The sequence below is a fragment of the Chiloscyllium punctatum genome, chromosome 30, assembly GCF_047496795.1.
Source record: "Chiloscyllium punctatum isolate Juve2018m chromosome 30, sChiPun1.3, whole genome shotgun sequence".
Classification (NCBI taxonomy): domain Eukaryota; kingdom Metazoa; phylum Chordata; class Chondrichthyes; order Orectolobiformes; family Hemiscylliidae; genus Chiloscyllium; species Chiloscyllium punctatum.
This window is the reverse complement of record NC_092768.1, coordinates 3,981,894-4,008,310: the sequence shown is the minus strand read 5'-3', so window position 1 is coordinate 4,008,310 and position 26,417 is coordinate 3,981,894. Positions and strand designations below refer to the sequence as shown.

At 41.9% G+C, this 26,417-nt stretch overlaps 1 protein-coding gene and 1 long non-coding RNA gene across 6 annotated transcripts in view; one reads left to right on the top strand and one right to left on the bottom strand.

Moving 5' to 3' along the window:
* The window catches only part of LOC140455128 (RNA-binding protein 4B-like), a 118,398-nt gene that overhangs the window by 17,304 nt on the left and 74,677 nt on the right, over positions 1–26,417 (bottom strand). The gene's annotated exons all lie outside the window — the stretch shown is intronic.
* Positions 11,528–22,647, top strand: LOC140455127 (uncharacterized). Its single transcript, XR_011952770.1, has 3 exons — positions 11,528–11,778; positions 20,900–21,175; positions 22,198–22,647. It is a non-coding gene; the product is annotated as an uncharacterized lncRNA (long non-coding RNA).

Here is a 26,417-nt window from a genome sequence, read left to right as displayed (position 1 = left end):
GCAATGGCAATTTAATGGTAGAGATAGGCAAAAGGAGAGACACCATGGTTCCACAAGAGGTCACGGATTTTCGAGAACAACACTCAGAAGAGATTGGGAGTAGGTGACCAGATTCCCAGTGCCTTGACCCAAGTGCCTGACAATAATTCCACAAAAGTCTTAACAACCCCATGTCGATGATCAGAAGTCATCCAGCATCAATGAGAATAGTGAAGATTATGTATGTTCCTACTTGTGCCCTTTTTCGATGCATGCTATGATGATAGCCAAGCTGTAGATGATGTAACCATTCACCTCTTTCATCGATTTTCCTTTATTCCAACCCTCTCCTTCTGATTCTTTGCTTTGTGATTCCCAAGAGTTTCCAGTTGCCCAGACAAGTGGAACACAGCGCAATGCCAAATAACTAATAAAGAGGCCTTATTGAGATCTGGGTGGCACGTGGCTCAGTGGTTAGCACTGCTGCCTCACAGCGCCAAGGACTCGGGTTTGATTCCCACCTTGGGTGACTGTGTGGAGTTTTCTGTGTGGGTTTCCTCCCACAATCCAAAGATGTGCAGGTCAGGTGAATTGAGCATGCTAAATTGCCCATAGTGTTAGGTACATTAGTCAAGGGTAAATGTAGGAGAATATGTCTGGGTGGGTTACTCTTTGGAGGGTTGATGTGGACGTGTTGGGCCGAAGGGCCTGTTTCCATATTGTAGGGAATCTAATCTGTGCCATGGTAAGTCACTGGCCACAAACAAGCTGCAACCATATCAGAGTAAATGATGTTTTATTTGCCAGTTCATCAGTAGGGGCATTAGTAGATGAGTCCTGCTACGCTGACATTGTATGAGCACCTCAATAGTGCAGGATACTGAAGAAGATCAGTGGTCTTGCACACTGAGATGCCGTATGCGTTGGGACGCCTGGCATACAGTAACTTGTCAATGAAAAAGTGGAATCTGAAATAACTCCACAGACGCCAGTATCCCATCACCAAGTGATTCGTTATTTGCACATGAATTGTCCTTGACTTTAGTCCTGCCTCTTCCGAATCAGCTACTAGAGTGACAGAATCTCTGGCGACCCTCTTTTAATCTGTTAGCCAGGACTCCCTGATCTGTCTAGACTAACAGCCCCAATCAGGGAACTTATATTCTATGAGGCTCAGCTGCTGACCTTATTATAATCACTACAGAATCCAGTTCCAAAATGCTTGTCCACCCTGTAGCCTCTTCCCATCCATTTCCCTCTCAGACCAAGTATGCAACTGCCACCCCACTCCTGATGCAGTCTTTGAATGGGTAGTGGACCATTCACTAAATCTTCTACCCTCACTACAAGGATGTAGCAACACTCTCGGCTAATTCATCAAAACACATTCAAGAACACCTCGCTGCACTTTCAGAGACACCACAAGAACAGAAATTATTTTTTAAAAATCACTGTAGTAACAGGCTAAGTGCCTGGTCCTGGAAGAAATGCTAGTGCTCATCTGAGCTTGCAGCTGAAAACCTGTTCTTTGCTATGTCATGTATAAATTATTGTGCAAAGGGTATCACACAAGTCAGTCAGAGTGTATGATGTGAGGGTAGCGTCAGTTCAGCTGTGTCTGGAAAATGCAGGGAGTGACTGATCATTCAACATTCTCAAGACAGTAGGCCTCATGTATTGTATCTCAAGAACTGCAGAGCACTTCCCCAGAGGTCAATCAGCTTCCATCATGCCATTAGCATTTGCTTTCACCACACAAAAACTATGTTAAAGGATTCAAGTATTCCTGCTTACCTTTCACCTCCTAAATATCGTTCTGAAAACAGTTTCATCTGTCATACACTTAACACACAGGAACATCAGCAATTTTCACAAGTCAGCCTGTCTTTCAGACTTCCTGCTTTTAAACACTTAAAACACAAAGCCAGACATTACCTACGGTGATATTATTGGCCAGGTAGTATGGTAGCTATTTCATTGGTTTTGTAATCCAGATGCCTGTATTATCCTGCATTTCATTAGCTAACTACCAGAATTAAGCAGCACGGTGGGAGTCATTGTTGATGTAAACATGCTTATGATAACCGTGAAAAACAAATGGAAAATTACTACAATCTCTGACAATAGTTATTTGCATTATGAAAGACAGCAACCTACCCTACGCTGCATCTGAAGCTTGCCCATGCTCACTGTGGTTTATTTCAGTTGGTTTGTTATGAATCATTACAATTCAGTAAAAAAAAATTCCATGCAGTAAATCTCACCTTAAGAAGGTTGAATATTGGAACACTGGATGTGATGGAACATGTATATTGGGAAATATGAACAAAAATATTTGAGCCACATTAAAGCAGGGTTGGTAAGATCATTTTTAAATTTGGACCTGATTTTGCAATTCCAATGGGAAATATTCAACAATGTTATTAAGATATACAATTTTTTTGCACATTCACGGATATGAGCTGGGCCAATGTTTATCACTAATTGGCAGTTAAGAACCAACCACGTTGCTACAGATCTGGATTCACATGTAGGCCAGAAAAGGTAAGGAAGGCAGAATCCTTTCTGAAAGAAAATTAGTGGACCAGATGGGTTTTTCTGACAATTGCCAGTAGTTTAATGGCTGACAGTAAACTCTTAATTCGAGATTTTTTAAATTAATATGAATTCTAACATCTGCCATGGACAGGATTCAAACCATGGTACTGAGAATATGAAACATCCCCAGAGTATCTACTGGATTAATAGTTTAGCCATAATACCACTGAGCCATCACCTCTCCAAATAAACAAAGATAAATAAATTACTTTAGTACAGAATTATATTTCAAATTTGAATGATCACGACTTTTGCTTCCTGATACTGCTCAGCTTTTAGATAGAACTATTGCATTAACATTTTGAACAAATGACTGGGTTGATGTTAATCTTGAATACAACCACAAAGTTCCCTTCATGAGAGTAGGTATCAGGACCAGAATATGCCCAATTTTGAGGCTCTGATAGTCATTTATAGACTGTGTGCCGAAGGTTCAAGAACAGCGCAAACACAATGGAGAAAGTGCAAATGGCATGAGAGAGCAGAAAAAATGGGTCTGTGACTGGGAGGTGACATGTAAGCGAAGCATCAATTGGTAATGATAAACCGTAATCAGTGCTCAGTCTGTGGAAAAGGTGAGTCTTTAATTGGATGCACAGGGAGTAAGTGGGGTATAGGAAGGTCAATGGAGGATGAGTTGAGCTTCAAACAACAGCTTACATTTATATTGTATCTATAAATTAGTAAAATGCATTTACTGCAGCACTAACAAATATAAATGAACATATTAAGCAATATTAAGACCAGAAAATCAAAAGCTTGGTCAAGTTGCTAGGTTTTAAGAAGTGTCTTAAAGGAGGAAAGACAGGGAGAAAGGCAAACAATTTAGGCAAGAAATTCCAGGCTTATGGCCTAGGCAATTGAAGCACCAATGATTGACAGATTTGTGCAAATGAAAGGAATAATAGAGATAATTTAAGGGGAGGTGACGGCCAAGTGGTATTGTTATTACTAAATATAACCTGAAACCCCAGGTAATATTCACCTAGATTCAAATCCTGCCATGATAGATGGAGGAACTCAAATTCAATAAAAATCAAGGATTAAGAATCTAATGATGACCAAGAAACCATTGCTGATTATCAGAAAAGCCCACCTGGTTCATCAATGCCCATTAGGGAAAGAAATCTGTCAGCCTTACCTGTTCCGACTGACATTCTGCTCCAGACCCACAGCAATACAGCTGACTCTCAACTGCCCTCTGGGCAACAAATACAGGCCTGAACAGCAACATTCACATCTCATGAATACATAAAAAACGTTATGATCTCAGCCGACAACTGGACAAGTCTGATTTTCAAAAATGGAATCTGGTTTGATGAGCTCATTTGTTTTTTTCTATTTAATGTGTGGTCAATGACTGAAACATAGTCACACAAGGCTGCAAAGTTTCTTTAACAAGAGATGTTTATTATACAAAAGAAGCACACTAAGCTATCTAAATGTAGAATACAGTTTGAAAGATCTTAAATTACGCAGCTAAGCAACATCTCTTTCTATTTCTTGACACAGAACCACAGAATTGTTATGGGGTAGTAACACTAGCTGTGTCAGAGATTCAAATCTAGAGAAACTACCTCTCTTTATCAAATCTTTAAGTTAACTTAACTGTTTCTCCCCAGATTCTTACTGAATAGTTACTAAACTAAAGTTTGAAAATTTCTCAGCTTTTTATTGCCTGCAGGTTTTTAATTGTACACTTTTGGTTTGGATGTTTCCCTGAACTGTCTTACACATCTTTGTAGGAAGCAAATTATACTTCTCCGAATTGAATTTTTTAAGAAAAAAAATCAATCCTTGAGTATTCTTAACCAAAAGCAAATTCATGGCCTTCAATGTTTACACATCTTGCAGCAAACTAGCACAGTACAAATATTTTTCCCATAACATTCCAGGGCTTTGCAGTCACTGCCTCTCCGGGTTTTACTGGGTTGGACCACTGTTTTGGAATGACTGTCTGACTTAGTTTTCTTCCTTTTAAAATCCTTTATGGAAGTAACAAATATCTTAATGCCGCTATTTCAAAATCAAAACTCTGTAAGTTATGTATAGGGTGCAAATACATGGTCAAATTTGTGACTGGTCTGGATTGCCTCTCACAACAAGAATCTGAGAGGCATGGAATCAGTGGCTATGTGATCGTTTTATTTGGCCAAAAACAATCACTTCTGAATTTCAAAAGTTTAGTTGGAAGAAACTTATGCTCACACAGTGCTGAATTTTGGACAGACAACCTGACAAGGCAATGACAGGGAAATTTTGAAGTAAGGTGGCAGTGAGGTAGAGCTGGATGTCATCAGCATACATGTGAAACACCAATGTTAACAGTATAAGTAGTCCAAGAGTCATAAAATGAGACAAGAATGAATATTTGATTGAAGGAGCATAATTGTGAATTGGAGATATGGATGGCGGGAAGATGCATATCTATTACGGTAGGTTATGCAGTAAGTGACTGGTAGAGGGACAGCCTGGGAAATTTGCCGAGAGGTGAGGGAGGAGCGAAGGAATTCTGGGAAGGTGAGTCGAGTCGTTTAAAAGACATACCTCAGGCTTCGTGGCCTCCATTTGTCGAGAGGTGCAAGGGAGGAGCAAAAGACTGCTGGGTAGTTTTTAAGTGGGTGAGCTCAGAATGGAAGGGGGGGGGGAATAGAAAAGCGCTAGTGGTAGGGGACTCAATAGTTAGATGGATTGACAGGAGTTTTTGTGATCAGGAACAGGACTCCCACTATGTTGCCTCCCTGGTGCCAGGGTCCGGGATGTCACCGATTGGGTTTACAAGATTCTGAAGGGGGAGGGTGAGCAGCCAGAAATCGTGGTACATATTGGTGCCAATGATATAGCCAGGAAGGGATTGACAATCTGAAAAGTGACTACAGACAGTTAGGTTGGAAGCTGAAGAGCAGGACGAGTAGAATAGTGATCTCAGGGTTGCTACTGGTGCCACAAGATAGTGAGATGAGGAATAGTCAGCAAATGCAGCTTAACATGTGGCTGCGAGGCTGGGGCAGGAGGGAGGGCTTCAGATACCTTGACCATTGGGATACCTTCTGGGGAAGGTGGGACCTCTACATGAAGGGTGGGTTGCACCTGAACTGGAGGGGCACAAATGTCCTGGGTGGGAGATTTGTTCATGTGATTTGGGAGGGTTTAAACTAGTTTGGCGGGGCGGTGGGAGTCAGAGCCACATGTCTGAGAGGTGGACAGTTGCAGACGGGACAGTGACAGAATGTATTGAATCTATCAGGAAGGTTTCTCACGTGATGAAACAAAGGGATCGGTTAAAGTGTTTCTGTTTTAATGCAAGGAGTGTCCAAAATAAGGGTGACGAACTTAAGAGTATGGATCAGTACTTGGGGCTACGATGTTGTGGCCATAACAGAGACGTGGGTTTCACAGGAGCAGGAATGGTTGCTTGATGTTCCATGGTTTAGAACATTTAGAAAGAACAGGGAGGGTGGAAAAAGAGGAGGGGGTGTGACATTGTTCATCAGAGGGTGCATCACAGCTACAGAAATGAAGGTTGTTGAGGAAGGTTTGTCGACTGAGTTAGTATGGGTGGAAGTTAGGAACAGCAAGGGAACAGCCACCACATTGGGAGTTTTGTACAGACCACCTAATAGCAGTAGAGAGATTGAAGATCTCATAGTTGAGCAGATTCTGGAAAAATGCAAAAGTTATTGTTATGGGTAATTTCAACTTTCCCAATATCGACTGGAACTTCCAATGTGCAGATGGTTTGGATGGAGCTGTTTTTGTCAGGTGTATTCAGGAGGGTTTCTCTACTCAGTATGTAGACAGACCGATGAGGGGAGAGGCCATTTCAGATTTGGTGCTCTGCAATGAGCCAGGACAGGTGTCCGATCTTTAGTGGGAGAGCACTTTAGTGAAAGTGATCACAACTGCCTCACATTTAGCATAGCCTTGGAGAGTTACCGAGGGAAGATATTTAATTGGGGAAAAGGAAATTTTGACGCTATCAGGCATGACTTGGGAAGTACAGACTGGGAGCAATTGTTCCACAGAAAGGGCACAGCAGACATGTGGAGACTATTTAGGGAGCAGCTGTTGTGAGTGACACACAAACTTGTTCCTCTGAGACACGTAAGAAGGGGTAAGATTAAGGAACCTTGGATGATGAGAACAGAGGAACTTCTCGTCAAAAGGAAGAAGGCAGCTTACGTCAGGTGGAGGAAGCAAGGATCTAGCACAGCTTTAGAGGATTACAGGCTAGCTAGAAAGGAGCTCAGAATTAGATTGAGGAGAGCCAGGAGGTGGCACAAAAAAGGCTTGGCAATAAGGATTATGGAGAACCCAAAGGCATTTTACTCATACATGAGGAATAAGAAAATGATCAGGGAGAAAGTAGGGCCGATCAGGGATAGCGTAGGGAACTTGTGCGTGGAGTCTGAGCAGATAGGGGAAGCCCTAAATGAGTTTTTTGCTTCGTTTTTTACCAAGGAAAGGGAACTTGATGTAAATGAAAACTTAGAGGAGCTGGGATACAGTCTTGACCAGATTAAGATTGATGAAGTTGATGTGCTAGAAATTTTGGAAAACATTAAGATTGATAAGTCTCCAGGGCCAGACCAGATTAATCGTTGGCTGCTCCAGGAAGCGAGAAAGGAGGTTGCTAAACCGCTGGCGAGAATATTTGCCTCCTCACTCTCCACAGGAGTCGTACTGGAGGATTGGAAGGAGGTGAATGTTGTTCATCTTTTCAAGAAGGGTAATAGGGACATCCCTGGCAATTACAGACCAGTCAGTCTTACATCTATGGTCAGCAAAGGTTTGGAAAGAACTCTGAAGGATAGGATTTATGACTATTTGGCAAACCATAGTGTGATTAAAGGCAGTCAGCATGGCTTTGTGAGGGCCTCACAAATCTTATTGAGTTCTTTGAGGAGGTGTCAAGACAGGTCGGTGATGGTTGAGCAGTGGATGTGGTGTACATGGACTTCAGCAAGACATTTGATATGGTTCCCCATGGTAGGCTCATTCATAAAGTCAGGAAGTATGGGATACAGGGAGTTTTGGCTATCTGGATTCAGAATTGGCTGACTGATGGAAGGCAGAGAGTGGTTGTAGATGGGAAGCATTCTGCCTGGAGGTCAGTGTTTAGTGGGGTCCCGCAGGGCTCTGTTCTTGAGCCTCTCTCTTTGTAGTTTTTATAAATGACTTGTATTGGGAGGTTGAGTGGTGGGTTAGTAAATTTGCAGATGACACTAAGATTGGAGGTGTTGTTGATAATATAGAGAGATACTGCAGGCTGCAGCGCGACATAGCAAAGCTGGGATGAGAAACGGCAGATGGGGTTTAACCTGAATAAATGCGAAGTGATGCATTTTGGAAAGTCGAACTTGAATGCTGAATATAGGATTAAAGACAGGATTCTTGGCAGCATGGAGGAACAGAGGGATCTGGGTGTGCAAGTACATAGGTCCCTCAAAGTTGCCACCCAATTGGTTGTTAAAAAAGCATATGGTGTTTTGGCTTTCACTAACAGGGGTATCACATTTAAGAGCTGCGAGGTTTTGCTGCAGCTCCACAAGTCCCTGGTGAGACCACACTTGGAATATTGTATCCAGTTTTGCTTGCTCTACTATAGGCAAGATACAGAGGCTTTGGAGAGGGTGCAAAGAAGGTTCACCAGGTTGCTGCCTGGACTGGAGGGCTTGACTGATGAAGAAAGGTTGAATAAGCTTGGACTTTTCTCTCTGGAGAGAAGGAGGAAGAGAGGAGACCCAATCGAGGTTTGCAAAAAAATGAGAGGAATAGATAGAATCAATATCCAGAGACTTTTCCCCAGGGCAGGATTGACTGGTATTTGAAGTCATAGTTTCAAGTTATTAGGAGGAAGGTATAAAGGAGACATCAGAGATAGGTTCTTTACGCAGGGAGTTGTGAATGCATGGAATACGTTGCCAGCTGTGGTGGTGGAAACAGAGTCACTGGGGACATTTAAGCGACTGCTGGACATGGACATGGATAGCAGTGAGTTGAGACAGCCAACCTTCTATCCATGCCAGGACATTGCCTCCAACACCATAGGCCCTTAAATTACTCAGCTGTCCCTTGTGCGGCACCTTGTGAAAGACCTTCTTGAAGTCCAGGTAGATACCATCCTTTGGCTCTCCACCACCCACAGGAACTGGAGAATACGACAGGTCAGTCACACGATCTCTCTCTGCGACCAGGTAATCAATGGAGCAAAAGCAAACCGATGCTACACGGACTCCCATTTCTGGGACTACATGGAAGAGACTATCTAAATATGAGTGATTATGGAAGTGTGAAAATAGTTCCATGGAACGACACTGACAGTTAATAATAGATACTGCCAGTTCCTGACAATTACTAGCAGCTTGCATGTGATTTCCTGTTCTTAGCTGCTCAAAATGACCAGATGCAACGTACTGATCTGCTGCTGTTCAGTGGTATATAGTTACCAAGTGCACTGTGACAAACACCATCCGGATATGCAGCTAAACCAGATCAACACACAAACATTGTGGAATTAGATTTGATGTTTTTGACTGTTATTCACAAGAGGACTTGTTTTGGATTTAAAGTCAGTAGGTAAGATCAATGGCACTTTCTCTGTTTCAATTATTTGAGAAGAATACTTCCTTTTTAAGGTCAAGTTTTTTTGTCACTGATGAATAGTGGCATAGGGCTGAGATTAATCAAATTCACTGAGAAGGTAACTGATCTGGGAATATGCTGGATATTCTTTAATCAACATGTTTAGATATATTGTGGCACACCTCTAGAGCAGGTTGGACTTGAACCCAGGCCTCATGGCTCAAAGGTAGGCTCACTACCCCTGTGCCACAAGAGCTACTGGATGTATGGGAAAAATTCATGATCACAATGGGTGAATTAGTTTCCCATTAACTTTAGCAGAAATAGTAATCAGGTAGAATATAAGAACAATGCTGTGAGATACTGGTGGCGCCAGTGATAGTGTCCCTGCTTCTGCGGCAGAAGATTCATGTTCAAACCATCAAGTTGCAGAGGTGTGCCCTTTTATATGTGAACAGAATGATTCAGGATCCTTGTAACCAGTGGCAATATCCATGCCTCTGATCAGGAGGTCTGGATCCAATTTCCACCTGCTCCAGAGGAATGTCTTAATTTCTGGACAGATTGCTTACTGCAGCTAAAATACTGTTGCAAAAAGGAAATCAATGTTGCACTGATTCTGTCTAAGCTCGATCTGTCGATTTTCCAACACCTGGGCTTCATACAAACATTGATTCACTGACTATGAAGTACCACCTTATCGAATCTTCTTGTTAATGCAGCAGTTTGCTAAAGCAGGTCAGCCAATAATGCATACGCCAATGAAATCCTATCGGCTAGCGTTTATGAAAGAACAATGAAATACTTTTCCCTGATGAGGGATGATGACAATGATTTGAAATTCCCAGGGCAGGTTAGCAACACATCCTATATTATGAGGTTTGGCATTGGACAGAAAATCCTGAGGGTCAGCCATATTAGCTTCTGACTGATGTTCCCAAACATAACCTGTTGCAATTTTAAAATCAGCTGAGCAACAATTTATTCAAATGATTTGGATATGAACATAGGAGGTATCATTAGTAAGTTTGCAGATGATACGAAAATTGGAGGTGTAGTGGATAGTGAATAAGGGATCTTACATCGGGATCTTAATCTGATGAGCCAATGGTCTGAGGGGTGGCAGATGGAATTTAATTTAGATAAATGCAAGGTGTTGAATTTTGGGAAAGCAAGTCTTAGCAGGACTTATAAACTTAATGGTAAATTCCTAGGAAGTGTGGCTGAACAAAGAGACCTTGGAGTGTCGCTTCATAGCTCCTTGAAAGTAGAGTCGTAGGTAGATAGGATAGTGAAAAAGGCGTTTGGTACACGTTCCTTTACTGGTGAGAGCATTGAGTACAGGAGTTGGGAGGTCAAGTTGCTGCTGTACAGGATGTTGGTTTGGCCACTTTTGGAATATTGCTTGCAATTCTGGTGTCCCTCCTATCAGAAGGATGTTGTGAAGCTTGGAAGGGCTCAGAAAAGATTTACAAGAATGTTGCCAGGGTTGGAGGATTTGAGCTACAGGAAGAAGCTGAATAAGCTGGGGCTGTTTTCCCCGGAGCATTGGAGGCCGAGGGGAGACCTTATAGAGATTTATGAAATCATGAGGGGCATGGATAGGATAAACAGACAAGATCTTTTCCCTGGGGTTTGGGAGTCCAGAACTAGAGGGCATAGGTTTAGACGGAGAGGGGAAAGATATAAAAGGAACCTAAGGGGCAACATTTTCATGAAGAGGGTAGTGCGTGTATGGAATGAGCTGTCAGAGAAAGTGGTGGAGGCTGGTACAATTACAACATTTAAAAGGCATCTGGTTTATGTATATGTGTAGGAAGGGTTTAGAGGGATATGGGCCAATTGCTGGCAAATGGGACTAGATGAGGTTGGGATAGCTGGTCAGCATGGACGACTTGGACTTTGTGCTGTACATTTCTATGAGTCTAATTAACAGGAAATCCTCAACACAGGCTCCACCACATTAATCTGTACTGATAAGCAAATCTGCAACCAAAAGTTTTATATTAAATGCTTTCTATCACATTAAATGTAACCGAAGTCTTAATGGAGGAGTCTTTGGTTCCTCAATCCCTTCTTCTAATCTCTTAATAATGAGGTAATACTCTTCTTTCCTAGAATATGTTATTACTCTACACACATTCTTTCAAGGAACAGTGCATCTGGTTAATGGTGTTCCTGTTCATCAAGCATCCAGGTAAGCGAATGACTGCTTAAAATCAAAAGTGAAACAGTTTTTAAATTTTGAATGTTGCATCCTTTATTTGTAATGAGTTGTCAGGATGAGAGAAGTATGGATGATGATACTGTCCCAGAACTGCACCAACATTTTGGTTATTTCTGTTGCAGGTCTGGTACAGACTGATGGGAATCCAGTGTCGGCACACCTAGGAAGCCTAGGACAGTCACTTGCTTTACCAGCACACATTCCATGGCCAGACCCACTGATACTTACTTGGGACTTCAGAAGTTCATCCACTGGGAGAAAGTTTCAAATCTGTTACAAAGCCCGAAACAACCCAGCAGAATATCGCAATGATTTTAGAGAGAGGTTCCGATTAAACCTCACCGACTACAGTCTGGAATACAGACTCTGAAGAAAAGTGACCAAGGCTGGTATGAAATTAATGCAAGATCAGGACAGGAAGTCCATGTAGAACTGATGGAATTGCGGGTTTATGGTAATCCCTTGTACAGTCACAAGTTTTTTTTTACCTTGTGTTAGATCACTGCACTTTTGCAGAAATTCTGAGGAAACATTAGTTACAGAAAACACGAAAGTTAGTGAGGAAACACTGGGAAAGAAAATAAAGTCAATTGAAATAATTTAAGTTATCAATTAATAACTAGCTGTTTGGTCTAACCTTTGTAATTAAAAGTCACCAATGATGCAAGTCACAGGTTTGAAGTTTTCAACAGAAAGCATTTACATGGTCTATCTAGAACATAGAGATTATAGTGCAGTACAGGTCCTTTGGCTGTTGATGTTGTGCCGATCTGTGAAATCAATCTGTTTGGCAAATTGTCAGATTAATCAATCATGATTCTTTGTAATGTTAACGGCGAGATGAAACAGTGAATCCAAATTCTTGGTTAAAAATCACACAACACCAGGTTATAGTCCAACAGATTTAATTGGAAGCACACTAACTTTTGGAGTGACGCTCCTTTATCAGGTGGTAGTGGAGGGCTCAATCTTTACACACAGAATTTATAGCAAAAATTTACAGTGTGATGTAACTGAAATTATACATTGAAAAATTGATTGTCTGTTAAGTCTTTCATCTGTTAGAATACCGTGATAGTTTCACTTCTTTCATGTGTAAATCACAAAACCTTTTTTCTAAAAAGTTGCATTCTCAGGTTAGCTGTTAACAATGGTGATAGCTAGACAATATGTTAAAGGTGTTGGCCCCCTGTGTTCTCTGTCTATGACCTGATGTTTAGATTGATTCTAATCTAAAAAGTGAGATAACGGAGTTTTACATGAATGCATGCAGTTTTTGAGCAAAGTACAATGTAACCCTGAAAGTACAAATTCACCTCCCAAAATATATGTGTGCGTGTGGGGCTTTGTGTGTGTGTGTGTGTGTCTGGATTGGGAGTTGTGAGTGTGAGAAAGTGTATGTGTGTGTAGTGAGTGCAGATTGTCTTAAGTCTGTGAGGGGGTGCATGTGTGAGTGTGGGAGTGTGTGTGTCTTTAAGGGTGTTTGTGGGTGTCTGTGTGCGCATCTGTGTGTATGTGAGTCCGTGTGTATGTGTGTATAGGAGTGCCTGTGTATTTGTAAGAGTGTGTGTGTGTAGGAATATCTGTGTGTGTGTGTGTGTGTGTGTGTAGTGCAATGGTGATCACCTGTAATGTGACATGAACCCAAGGTCCTGGTTGAGGCCCTTCCTATTGGTACCGAACTTAACTATCAGCCTCTGCTCGGTCACTTTTCTCTGCTGCCTGTCCTGAAGTCCACCTTGGAGGATGGTCACACGAAGGTCCATCAGTACAATTACGCGACATTGCCAAACAGACAAGGCAACAAAACTACACCACGTACATGCACGCAAAGAACAAAAATCTGGAGAAACTTGGCATTCTCACCAGTAATAGCAAAGCCCACCCTGGAACCACAGTAGACAACATTATCACTTGGGGAAGTCTAATATTAACTTATCGGACTACACCCTTCGACCAGAAGAGTGTCAACATGGATATCACTATTACACATGGGGACATCACCCAACACACACATGGCAGGTACTTATGTGACTCGGCCAACATTGCCTATCTCATACACTGTGGGCAAAGATGTCCTGAGGCATGGTACATTGACAAGGCCAAGCAGACGCTGCAACAACAGATGAATGGACACCAAACATCAAAAGTAAGGGACATTTGACTTTGGATATTCAGATGATCATTTTCCAAGGTGACTTTGCGATATGTAACAATGCAGAGTGGCTGAGCTGAAGCTGATAGCCAAGTTTTGTACCATGAGGATGGCCTCATTCGGGACCTTGGGTTCATGTCATGCTACAGGTGACCCTACTACACTATACATTCTTACACACATGCACACATACAGACACACTCAGTCATACACACGCTTTCTCTCAGCCACCCACACATACACCCCCTGTACTCACATCCATGCATACACCCTCTCACAGGCTTGTACTCTGTCACAATCAAGCGCACACTCTATCAAGTATGCACACGCAAACACTCTCACATGCATTCACGCTCATACACATACGCTAACACACACACACAGACACACTCTCTCTCTCGCTCACTCTCTCACTCCCTCACACACATGCACGCTCCTCACACACATATAATCTATGGGTGAATTTGCATTTGCAGAATTGTAATTGCAGATACACTCTATTTTGTTCAAAAAGTACAAAATCTGCCAGCAGTCAATACAGGCAGTCAATTCATGTGACATTTTATAAATTCCTCATTTGGAAACAGAACCAGTCTGACTCAAGATTGGGATATAGACAGATTCCAACCTCACACCTATAATGAATTGTCTGAGCTGAGATGTCACCTTTTTTTTTATGAAACCTTAAGTTATTTCCAGAATGTGACAACTTCTGGAACTTACATATTAATGAACCTAAACCTGAACCCATTCTAAAAGAGAAAAGACTTAACAGCAGTCTAGGTTTGTTCAATATATTGTGTAAGTTGCATGACATTGTGATCTTTTGCTATAAATACTGTGTCTTATGATCCTGATCCACAGCTAGCTGATGAAGGAACAGCGCTCTGCAAGCTAGTACTCCCAAATAAACCTGGACTATAACCTGCTGTTGTGTGATTTTTAACTTTGTCCACCCCAGTCTAACACCGGCACCTCCACATCATTTATCATCAGACAGATCAAAAGATCATGCAATTGGTGTGAGTGAAGTGTTGACAGGCCGAATGATAGGTATCTGCAAGTTATCAATCTGCAGAGACCTATTACTGGGCCTGTTGACACTCAAAATCACACCATTTGTATGATCTTTTGATCTCTCTGATGATAAAGTCTGCACTTGGTTGTTCACTTAACCTAATAAAGGGGCAGCACTTTGAAAGCCTGTGATTTCAAATAAGTCTGCTGGGCTATAACCTGGTGTCAGGTGACTTTTGATCTTGCCCATCCCAGCCCAACACTGGCATGTCTACATTATATCTAAGGAAAGATATGGGGACCAATACTGTTCACAAAATTCTAGTTGTGGTCTGACTAGGGCATTCTATAATTTTAGAAAGACCTTTCCATTTTAAACTCCATTCACTTTGAAAGAAGTATCAACATTTTACAAATATATTAAGGACAAAAGGGTAACTAGGGAGAGAATAGGGCCCCTCAGCAAGGTGGCTTTTGTGTGGAGCCGCAGAAGATGGGGAAGATAGTAAATGAGTATTTTGCATCAGTGTTTACTGTGTAAAAGAACATGAAAGATATAGAATGCAGGGAAATAGATAGTGACATCTTGAAAAATGTCCATATTACAGAGGAGGAAGTGCTGCATTTTTTGAAATGCATAAAAGTGGATAAATCCCCAGGACCTGATCAGATGTACCCTAGAACTCTGTGGGAAGCTAAGGAAGTGATTGCTCGGCCTCTTTCTGACGTACTTGTATCATCGATAGTCACAGGTAAGGTGCTGGAAGACTGGAGGTTGATCAACGTGGCACCATTATTTAAGAAAGGTGGTAAGGACAAGCCAAGGAACTATAGACCAGTGAGCCTGATGTCGGTGATGGGCAGGTTGTTGGAGGGAATCCTGAAGGACAGGATGTACATGTATTTGAACATGGACTGATTAGGGATAATCAACATGGCTTTGTCCGTGGAAAATCAAACTTGAGTTTATTGAAGAAGTAACAAAGAGGATTGATGAGGGCAGAGGGGTAGACGTGATCTATATGGACCTCAGTAAGGCATTCAACAAGGTTCCCCATGGGAAACTGGTTACTAAGGTTAGATCTCATGGAATATAGGGATAACTAGCCAGTTGGATGCAGAACTGGCTCAAAGGTAGAAGATAGGAAGCCTGTGACCAGTGGAGTGCCACAAGGATTGGTACTGGGTTCACTACTTTTCACCATTTATATAAATGATTTGGGTGTGAGCTTAAGAGGTATTTTTAGTAAGTTTGCAGATGACATTAAAATTGGAGACGTAGTGGACAGCGAAGAAGGTTACCTCTTTGGGATTACACTGGGATCTTGATCAGACGAGCCAATGGGCTAGGGAGTGGCAGATGGAGTTTAATTTAGATCAATGCGAAGTGTTTCATTTTGGGAAAGTAAACCTTAGTAGGACTTATACACTTAATGGTAAGGTCCTAGGGAGTGTTGCTGAACAAAGAGACCTTGGAATGCAGGTTCATAGCTCCTTGAAAGTAATGTTGCAGGTTTGTTAGGATAGTGAAGAAGAATGTTGTGAAACTTGAAAGGGTTCAGAAAAGATTTATAAGGATGTTGCCAGGGTTGCAGGATTTGAGCTGAAGGGAGGCGTTGAACAGGCTAGAGCTGTTTTCCGTGGAGCATTGGAGACTGAGGGGTGACCTTATAGAGATTTATAAAATCATGAAGGGCATGGATAGGGTAAATAGACAAGGTCTATTCCCAGAGTTGGGGAAATCCAGAACTAGAGGGCATAGGTTTAGGATGAGAAGGGGGAAAGATATAAAAGAGACCTAAGGGGCACTTTTTCATGCAGAGGGTGGTGCATGTATGGAATGGGCTGCCAGAGGGAGTGGTGGATGCTAGAACAATTGCAACTTTTAAAAGTCATCTGCATGGGTATATGAATAGGAAGGGTTTGGAGGGATATAGGCCGGGTGGCATGTGGGACTAGATTGGGTTGGGATATCTGGTCAGCATGGATGAGTTGGACCGAAGGGTCTGTTTCTGTGCAGTACATTTCTGTCACTCTATGACTCTATTCAAGTACAGGCAGCAAGGTGATAACTGAAGAAGGAAATAGGAGGGTGAAAAGAGGGCACGAGATAGCTTTGCTGTGAAGATTAGGGTGAATCTAAAGAGATTCTTGAAGTATATTAAAAGAAAAAGAATAATTAGAGAGAAAATAGGCCCCCTCAAGGATATGTGTGGAACTGCAGGAGATGGGTGAGATCTTCAATGAATATTTCTCCTTTGTTTACCATGGAGAAAGACATGAAGACTTGGAAAATTGGGAAAGCTAGTGGTGATATCTTGGAGACAGTCCATATCACAGTAGAGGATGTATTGGATGTATTAAAATGTAAGAAGGTGGATAAATCTCGTGGTCCTGACCAGATATATCCAAGAACCCTGCAATAGGTGGAGAAGAAATTGCAGGGCCCCTGGCTGATATATTTGCATCATCATTAGCCATTGGTTCGATCCTGGAAGACTACAGGGTAGCGAATGTTGTGCCTTTATTCAAGGACAGCGGCAAAACAAAACCTGGAAACAAGAGACCAGTAAACCTAACACCTTTGGTAGGTAAGAAAATTCTTAGGGAGAAGATATACATGCATTTGGAAACACAGGGTTTGATTACGAGTAGTCAGCATGGCTTTGTGCGTGGGAGATCATGCCTCACAAATATGTTAGAGTTCTTTGAAGTGACCAGGAAGGCTGATGTGGGTAGGGCAGTAGATGTAGTCCATATGGATTTGAATAAGATATTTGATAAGGTTCCACATGGAATGCTGCTCTGGTGGGTTGGTTTGCATGGAGTACAAATTGGCAAATACTAGTTGGCAAATTGAATACACAATTGGCTTGATAGTAGGAGCAGAGGCTAATAGTGCAAGGATCCTTGTTGGACTGGAGGCCTGTGATTAGTGACATGTCTCTGGAGTCGGTGCTGGGCCCTTTGCTGTTTGTTATCTATATCAATGATTTGGATGAGAATGTACAACACATGATTAGCAAGTTTGCAGATGACACTAAAATAGGTAATATCATGGACAGTGAGGAAGGTTATCAGAAATTGTGGCAGGAGCTTTATCAGCTGGGAAAGTAGACCGAGAAGTGGCAAAAAGAGCTTAATCTTAATGGGCGGGCAGTAGCACAGTGGTTAGCACTGTTGCCTCACAGCACCAGAGACCTGGGTTCAATTCCTGCATCAGGCGACTGACTGTGTGGAGTTTTGCACATTCTCCCCATGTCTACGTGGGTACCTCTGGGTACTCTGGTTTCCTCCCACAGTCCAAAACAAAAATGTGCAGGTTAGGTGAATTGGCCATGCTAAATTGCCTGTAGTGTTAGGGGCAGGGGTAAATGTGGGGGAATGGGTCTGGGTGGGTTGTGCTTCAGTGGGTCAGTGTGGACTTGTTGGGCCGAAGGGTCTGTTTCCACACTGTATCTAATCGTCACGTGTGAGGTCCTATATTTTGGAAAGTCATATCAAAATAGGAGTTTCATGGTGAATAGTAGGATCTCAAGGAGCATAGCAGAACAGAGGGTCCCTGGAGTTCAGGTACACAGTTCTGGGAAAGTGGAGTCAGAGGTAGATAGCACAGTGAAAAAGGCTTTTGGCACATTGGCCTTCAACAGTCAGGGCAATGAGTGTAGAAGTTGTGAAATTATGTTGCAGTTATCAGCATGTTGGTGAGGGCACACTTGGAATATCTTGTTTAGTTTTGGTCACCTTGTGAAAGGAAGGATGCCATTAAACCGGAAAGACTGCAGAAGAAATTTACAAGGATATTGTCAGGATGAAAGGGACTGAGTTATAGGGAGAGGTTGCATAAGCTAGGACCTTTTCCTTTAGAGCATAGGAGATTAAGGGGGGATCTTATAGAAATGTAAAAGATCATGGGAGACATGGATACGGTGAATGCAGTCAGTCTTTTTCCCAGGATTGGGGATTGAGGACTAGAGGGCATCAGTTTAAGATAAAAGCAAATTACTGTGGATGCTTTGACAAAGGGTCAGTTAGACTCGAAACGTCAGCTCTTTTCTCTCCTTACAGATGCTGCCAGACTTGCTGAGATTTTCCAGCATTTTCTCTTTTTTGGCATGAGTTTAAGGTCAGGGGGAAAGAATAAATTGGAATCTTAAGGGTGATGTTTTTATACAGAGGGTGATATGCATATGGAATGAGCTGTCAGAAGAAGCGGTTGAGGTGGGTACGTTAACAACATTTAAAAGGCATTTGGCCAAGTACATGGAAAGGAAAGGTTTAGAAGGATATGGGCCAAGCGCAGGGAAATGGACCAGTTTAGGCTGAAAGGCCTGTCTCCATGTTGCAGGACTCTATGATTCTTTTCCATTTGCCTTCCCGATTACTTGATGAACTTGGATGCTAGCTCTTTTTTAAGTCACTAAGTTCCCCAAATCCCTGTGTGTGTTCTTTCCTTTCAATCATAGTTTGAGGCATTGCTGGCTGGCCTGCATTATTGCCTATACCTAATTGCCTACTTAACTCTGAGAGGGGGTTCACAAGCAGCAGTCCATGTGCTGTGGGTTGACCCAAAATGCCATTAAGGAGGGAATTCCAGGACTCTGACCCAGCGGTAGTGAAGGAACAGCAATATGTTTCCAAGCCAGAATGGTAAGTGGCTTGTCATGACACTACAGCTTCAAAATGTGCATTTTGTCCTTTTTTTAATGAAGAGAGGTTGACACAGACATGATGAGCAATCTGCTTCAAGCCAATAAAGTAAAAAGCTTGTGAGGCCTTGGGTTTTTGTTTAAAGTTGAAACAATAGAAGCAGCCTAAATGGGTCAACTCCAACAGATTTTTACCTCAGATTTCAGCAGTTGCTGTGGTCTTTGGGCTGGATGTGGAAGCTGTTTTTCCTTTCTCTGTTACAATTAAAAGCTTGAGTTCTCTTCCTGCTGCTTGAATTGCACGTGAGACAATCTACTTAACTGACTTTATGTTTTCACTACCGCTTATGGGATGTTACTATATTGGAACAGTTGCTGTTTAGCAATTAAATAATCCATTATTCTGCAATGCCTGGCACTTGCCTTTAAAATAAGACAAAATGAGGGTCTAAGCTATTCCTTAAAGTGTTTTGAGGGGTTTGGTCTGATCCATAACATGTTTGTAGGGGAACTTAAAGGTGGCGTTGTTTTCACGTATCTGCTGCCCTTGTCCTTTAGATGGAAGTAGGTGTGCATTTGGGAGCTGCTATCTGAAGACCTTTGTGAATTTCTGCACTGTAATATATAGATACTATAACGGCTGTTTCTGAGCATCAGTGGTAGAGGGAGTGGATGCTTGTGAATGATTTTTTGTGTAGCCATTCTACATTCGAATGATCAGTTCCTGTAATCTTCCTGGCAAAGTATATAACTTTTCATTTTACCACATTATATTCCATCCACCACACTTTTCTCAACTCACTTAGCCTTGCCATAGCCCTCTGAAGACTCTTTTTATCATCCTCACCACTTGCCATCCCACCAAATTTCATTATCATTTGCAGAGTTGGCAACAGTACATACACTTCCCTCATCAAAGTTTTTAGCATACCGTAACTGTGGTGCCAGCACTGATCCATGCAGCACTCCACTATTTGCAGGTTGCCATCCTGAAAATGCCCCATTCATCCTAACTCTGTTTTCTCTTGGTTAGCCAATCTTCACTGAAAGCTAATTTACTGTAATGTGAATTTGGAAATATTTACTTATTTAGGAATAGAAAGGACTTTGCAACATTTTATGAGCAAGTTGACAGGTTTTCTTTTTATTTGTTATTCATGTCTGCCAACTTATCGCATAGTTTCCAGAGATTATGATGTACAAAGTATAATAGAATTGGACGGAGCAGAAGTTTCTTTTCTGTTCAGTGTTGCTATTTACTTTTGTAAGCACTTTGCTTGTTTCTCAGACAGATAAAGTGGCACTAGATATTTAAAAGTACAGAGGTCTTCTGGCATAGATGTAGCATTTCTGCCTCTTGTCCAGGAGTTCTGTGTCATACCCCACCTCAGGACTGGATGGACATAGAAGTTATGTCAAAATGTAGTTAAATAAGTTGATTATCAATCTGTAAATACTTCTGATATGCCTACAGCCAGCGGGAGAGCTGAAGTGTTTCCTGCTCAGCCAGAACTGTATGTTAGTAGAACAGCATCCCCATTTTAAAAGATTCCACGCACAGGTGCTTGCCACAAGCAACCGTGCTATTTGTTCTGAGGAGCTATCACACTTATAAATACAATTTTAAAATCTGATCGTCCAAAATGTGAGCTACCTCACCTGTGCTAATAATATTTCATCCATTTACAGAACGGGTCTCACATCCAGCAATACAATGGACAACCAACGTTTCCATCAAGGGAATCTGTAACATTACTCTGAAGTGCTCAGTGGAAAATGGTAATGACCTGACCTATGGCTGGCGGCGAGAAGAGATGGTCACAAATGTTAAGTCACAGAGTGTTACCAACAATGGCAGAACACTCAACGTTTTCTTAACTCTGCAGAATACCAGTACAGTTTACAGCTGCATAGTGAAGAACCCTGTGAGTGAGGAGACTGAAAGTGTGGACCTCATAGTGGCCTGTAAGCTAGCTAATTGAATTTATTAACAGCTAATTGTGATGCTATTCTGATTATTAACTAAATTACACAAATGGTTGTCAAATACAAGCTGAGTTCATAATTTTTGCTTACTGAAAGGGTTACAATCACATGACTTTACAAATTAAAGTTGCACAAAATTTAATCAGGAAGGATGGGAAATTTGTCTTGGATAGTGTCACATTGCTTGTCCATTACACATAGCACCTGATGTTCTGATTCATTGAAGCTGACAAAACTGATTATCAAGGCGGGAATGTAACAAGACTCCAATTTGATACCTTAAGTCCCCTGTTAATGTTACCCTGTTAAACACTGTTTCATGTTAGTACCTGTCAGTTAGTATGGCGTGTACTCCCATTAGCTTCAGGAGTTTCATTTTAACTTTGTTTCGTGCTGGTCTGATCCAATCGTCATCATTTTGAAGCAGCCATGAATCCTGCAAATTGACGCTGCTTCTCCCACCTCTTGCTGATCGTCACACCAGTTGCTCAAAGGAAGGGTTCAGGAAGGGAAGTAGCAACTTTAAGAATTGCAGGGAGAGATCCAGCCAAAGGGGCGAGTGGAAAGGAGGTGAATCAGGGAGTAGCAAAGGCAAGTTGGAGGGTCAGCAGGAAGAGGATAGAGAGGGAGTTGCAGAGACTGAGGTTTGGAAGTTTGGTAACAGAAGGTTGAGGGAGGATGAGCGGTTGAAAATCAGATGGTATACAAAGAGAGCTTAGATTTAAGAACCAGGAGGGATCGTAAATTGGAGGATCAGAGAAAAGAAGGGTCTTCAGCAACCATGAGGGTTAGAGTAGTACACTCTATGGTGAACTAACTTTATGAAACAGGGTCAATTGTGACATCTTAGAGGTTGCAATCAAAGTATTTATCAGACATTTTCTTAATGGCTGCATTACCATTACACCAAACATTGCAACAATATTGTAGCTAATGATCCTGATCCTACAGTAAGGGACTTCAAGTAAAGAGAAACTTTGTCTCTTTATGTGTCTTTCTAGGCAATGGAAGAGAGAAGGGAGATGCCACTCTGAATTCAATCCATATCCTGGGAATACGAATGGTGATATTTATCGTCGCTGTCATTATCAGTGTCGCTATCACTGGCTTCTGTGCCTGGCATCGAATAACAGTTAAAGGAAACTAAAATACTTTCTAAAGCTTTGTTCAGCAACAATCTAGTTTGTGAGAGGAAACTTTATACAGCAAATAACAGCAAAAATTACAGTAGCCTTTGGTTAATATTCAAAGACACTGACAACTGAATTTATTAACAGCTAATTGTGATGCTATTCTGATTATTAACTAAATTACACAAATGGTTGTCAATTACAAACTGAGTTCATAATTTTTGTTTACTGAAGGGGTTGCAATCACATGACTTTACAAATTACAAATTGTGGGCGGCACGGTGGCACAGTGGTTAGCACTGCTGCCTCACAGTGCCAGAGACCCGGGTTCAATTCCCGCCTCAGGTGACTCACTGTGTGGAGTTTGCACATTCTCCTCGTGTCTGCGAGGGTTTCCTCTGGGTGCTCCGGTTTCCTCCCACAGTCCAAATATGTGCAGGTCAGGTGAATTGGCCATGCTAAATTGCCTGTAGTGTTACTAACCTAGTGTTAGGTAAGGGGTAAATGTAGGGGAATGGGTCTAGGTGGGTTGCTCTTTGGAGGGTAGGTGTGGACTGGCCCAAAGGGCCAGTTTCCACACTGTAAGTAATCTAATCTACCTCAAACATTGCTTGTTCATCACACATAGCACCTGATGTTCTCATTCATTGAAGTTGACAAAACTGATTATTAAGACGAGAATGTAACAAGACTCCAATTTGATACCTTAAGTCCCCTGTTAATGTTACCCTGTTAAACACTGTTTCATGTTAGTACCTGTCAGTTAATATGGTGTGTACTCCCATTAGCTTCAGGAGTTTCATTTTAACTTTGTTTCGTGCTGGTCTGATCCAATTGTCATCATTTTGAAGCAGCCATGAATCCTGCAAATTGACGCTGCTTCTCCCACCTCTTGCTGATCATCACACCAGTTGCTCAAAGGAAGGGTTCAGGAAGGGAAGTAGCAACTTTAAGAATTGCAGGGAGAGATCCAGCCAAAGGGGCGAGTGGAGAGGAAGTGTATCAGGGAGTAGCAAAGGCAAGTTGGAGGGTCAGCAGGAAGAGGATAGGCATCAACAAATTCAATACGCATCATGATGTTGAACACTTCTTCCACTGTTTCTGCCTCCGAGCTTACTAAAAAAGGCATTCCTGATGAAGGGCTCCTGCCTGAAACGTTGATTTTTCTGCTCCTTGGAGGCTACCCTATCTGCTGTGCTTTTCCAGAACCACTCTAACCTTGACTCTGGTCTCCAACATCTGCAGTCCTCACTTTAGTCTACTCTACTCACACCGTCTAACACTCTTGGTCACTTGTAGAGACTTTATTACTTGACACACCACCCACACCATTTGCACCATCTTCTGATTTCTCTGCCCTTCATCTCTCTGCCCACAAATCTTATGTTCTGTGCGCTTCCCTCTCGCTCCACCTTACAAGGGTGTTATGCTCGAAAGCTTGTGATTTCAAATAAATCTGTTGGACTATAACCTGTTGTCATGCGATTTCTGACTTTGTCCACCCTAGTCCACCACCGGCACCTCCACATTAAGAAACAAAAACAAGGTAGAGACACAGAGCAGTATAGGGAAGCAATATCAGTTTAGGTGCTAAACAACTCAAAGGAGGAATGCCCAAAATCAGAATTACAGGAGCACACCTTGTAGGGTCATGGGTTGGATGAGATTATAGATTTAGGGAGAGGCAAGAGGGAGGGACTTGGGTCAAAAATAGAGAGTTATAAAATCAATTGCTTCACTGCAGACCAGCAAACACATTGCTGGTTAGAGAATGGGACTTCATACAAGAAGTATGACTTCACACCTCTGAGGGTAAGATGTGCTAAAGCAGTCAGCAGTGCATTGGAATAGTTGAGCTGAGACATAACAGACAATGGATGAGGATTTCAGTAACTGAACAACTGAGGGAGGAATTCAACATTATGAATGCGGACTTAGCAGGTCCTGGTATTGTGTCAAATACAATGCCAAGTAGTGACTAGTCTCGTTCAGCTTCAAACAGCTACCAGTGGGAGTCATGGGGTCAGTGGTTGTGAATGCATTTTGTGACTGGAGCCAAAAATAATAGCTTCTTTGTACTCAAAATATAATAGGAGTAAAGGTTTTGCTTGTTGAATGTTGAACAAGCAGTCTGAAAAATTAGTACAAGAACAGGTGTCAGGAGAGATATGTGTGTGATGGTGCTTGATATCATCATGCGAAACATGCCAATGTTAAAAATACACCAACTTGAAAGGGAATTGGGAGAAGGCTGTCTCCTTGACTGAAGTGGGATCAGTGTAAATGGGCCCGTGGTCACTGATAGGTCTGTATCTAACACAGCAGCGAGAGCTGGAAATGAATGGCAAAACGGTAGGTGACCATCCTGAAATCTTAGATAAAGGCAAAATTCTGCGGATGCTGGACGTCTGAAGCAAACACAAAGAATCGTGGGTGAACTTGGCAGATCTGGTAGCATTTGTGGAGCAAGAAGCAGAATTAACATGTCAAGTCTGGTATGACTCTTCTCCAAGAAGTGAACTTGAAATGTTAATTCTATTTCTCTTTCCATAGGTACTGTCAGATCTGCTGAGTTTCTCCAACATTCTCTGATGGTTCCTGAAATCTTAGATACATATCCTGTGTTCATAGCTTCAAGTTTAAACCAGTAATGGACACAAGGTAAACTACCAGCCTTTAAAAATAAACTTTAGTAATGAGTGCTTAGAGACAGAGGCAGTCCTTGTCAGATAGTTGCTTTCTTCAGGTGGAAGATTCACTCCGGAAGATGGAGGAAGGCTAGGAGAAGAGTTCCGTAACAGTTCAGTTAAAGGGAAAAATAATGGCATCACAAGCTACTGAGATCAACACTTACAATGCCAAATACCAATCCATCCTCTGCGATCAGTGAATCAATTTTTACTGTCATGGGTTGTACACCTTCCCTATCCAGCTAATGGATCTAAGCAGTTGCTTCTCAATAAATCTAAGCTTATTACTTATGAAAGTTTGATTGCTGATCTTAGGTATCTGCAGCTCCCAAATTCATAATCTCTCACAAGGTTCATTGGAAGGCACTTGAGTAGATTGCTAATTGCCAATCTGCAGGCTTTTCAGGAAAGCCTGCAGTTTGGATCCCACTGATCTACCAATACTTCATATCCTACAAAAATAACAGTGCTGATGCCTGCCTCTGATCCAGAAGCTCTAGGCTCAAGTCTACTTCAAGCTTTGATGGCTAAGAAATATGCATTTATAATGCAACCAAAAAGATATAGTGTCAATATGCACCATTGGCAGGCACTAGAGCACGGCAGATTCCTAGTGAGCCATGTATAGAAGGAAACTGCAGTCTCTACCATCATCAGAAATTACTCTAGGCCACAACAATGCATATAAAACCAGATGTTACCACTTGGCCATGGTTTGCTCAGCTGATTGAATGGCAGTGTGGATCGGATTGGTACAAAAAGTGTGGGTTTTGATGCCTGTTGCAGTTGGGTTTGGCGACTCAGTTGGGTTTGGGGACTTGCCTCCTTGCCTGATTTGGTCTTCAGCAGAAAATACAAGAAGAAAAACGGTAGAAATGCTTTTTATCAGAAACATGTGCAATTGAATACTCATTCATAATAATTCAGTTTATTGGATTTTAATTGAGTTATTTATTGCTAGAGTGCTTTTCAGTCTGCCTTCAGTAAAATAAAAACATTCAACATCATACTGCAACAGAATGCTCACAACGTAGCAGTTGAATCTAAACCCTGGGAGAAATTGCCAGAAAATAAGTTCAAAGAGCCTGAAGAACAAAAACAAGGCATAAGCGATCAGTGGGTTACTATTTAATAACATAAACTTAATACAGCGCTGGCTGAATAGGAATATGACAGCAAATCACAATTATATATCGCTATTAGCATAACAAAATTACAGAATGGATTGGATGGGTTGGTATGAAAGGTCTGTTTCCGTGCTATACAAATCTATGACTGTAATTGTTGCAGTCCAGAAGGAGGCTAGGTGGCCCATCATACCTGCATCTGTCCAAAGGCTGTTCACAGAAGGATAATACTGCAACTTTCCACACTGAATCCTCTGACTTCTTGAAGAAGTAA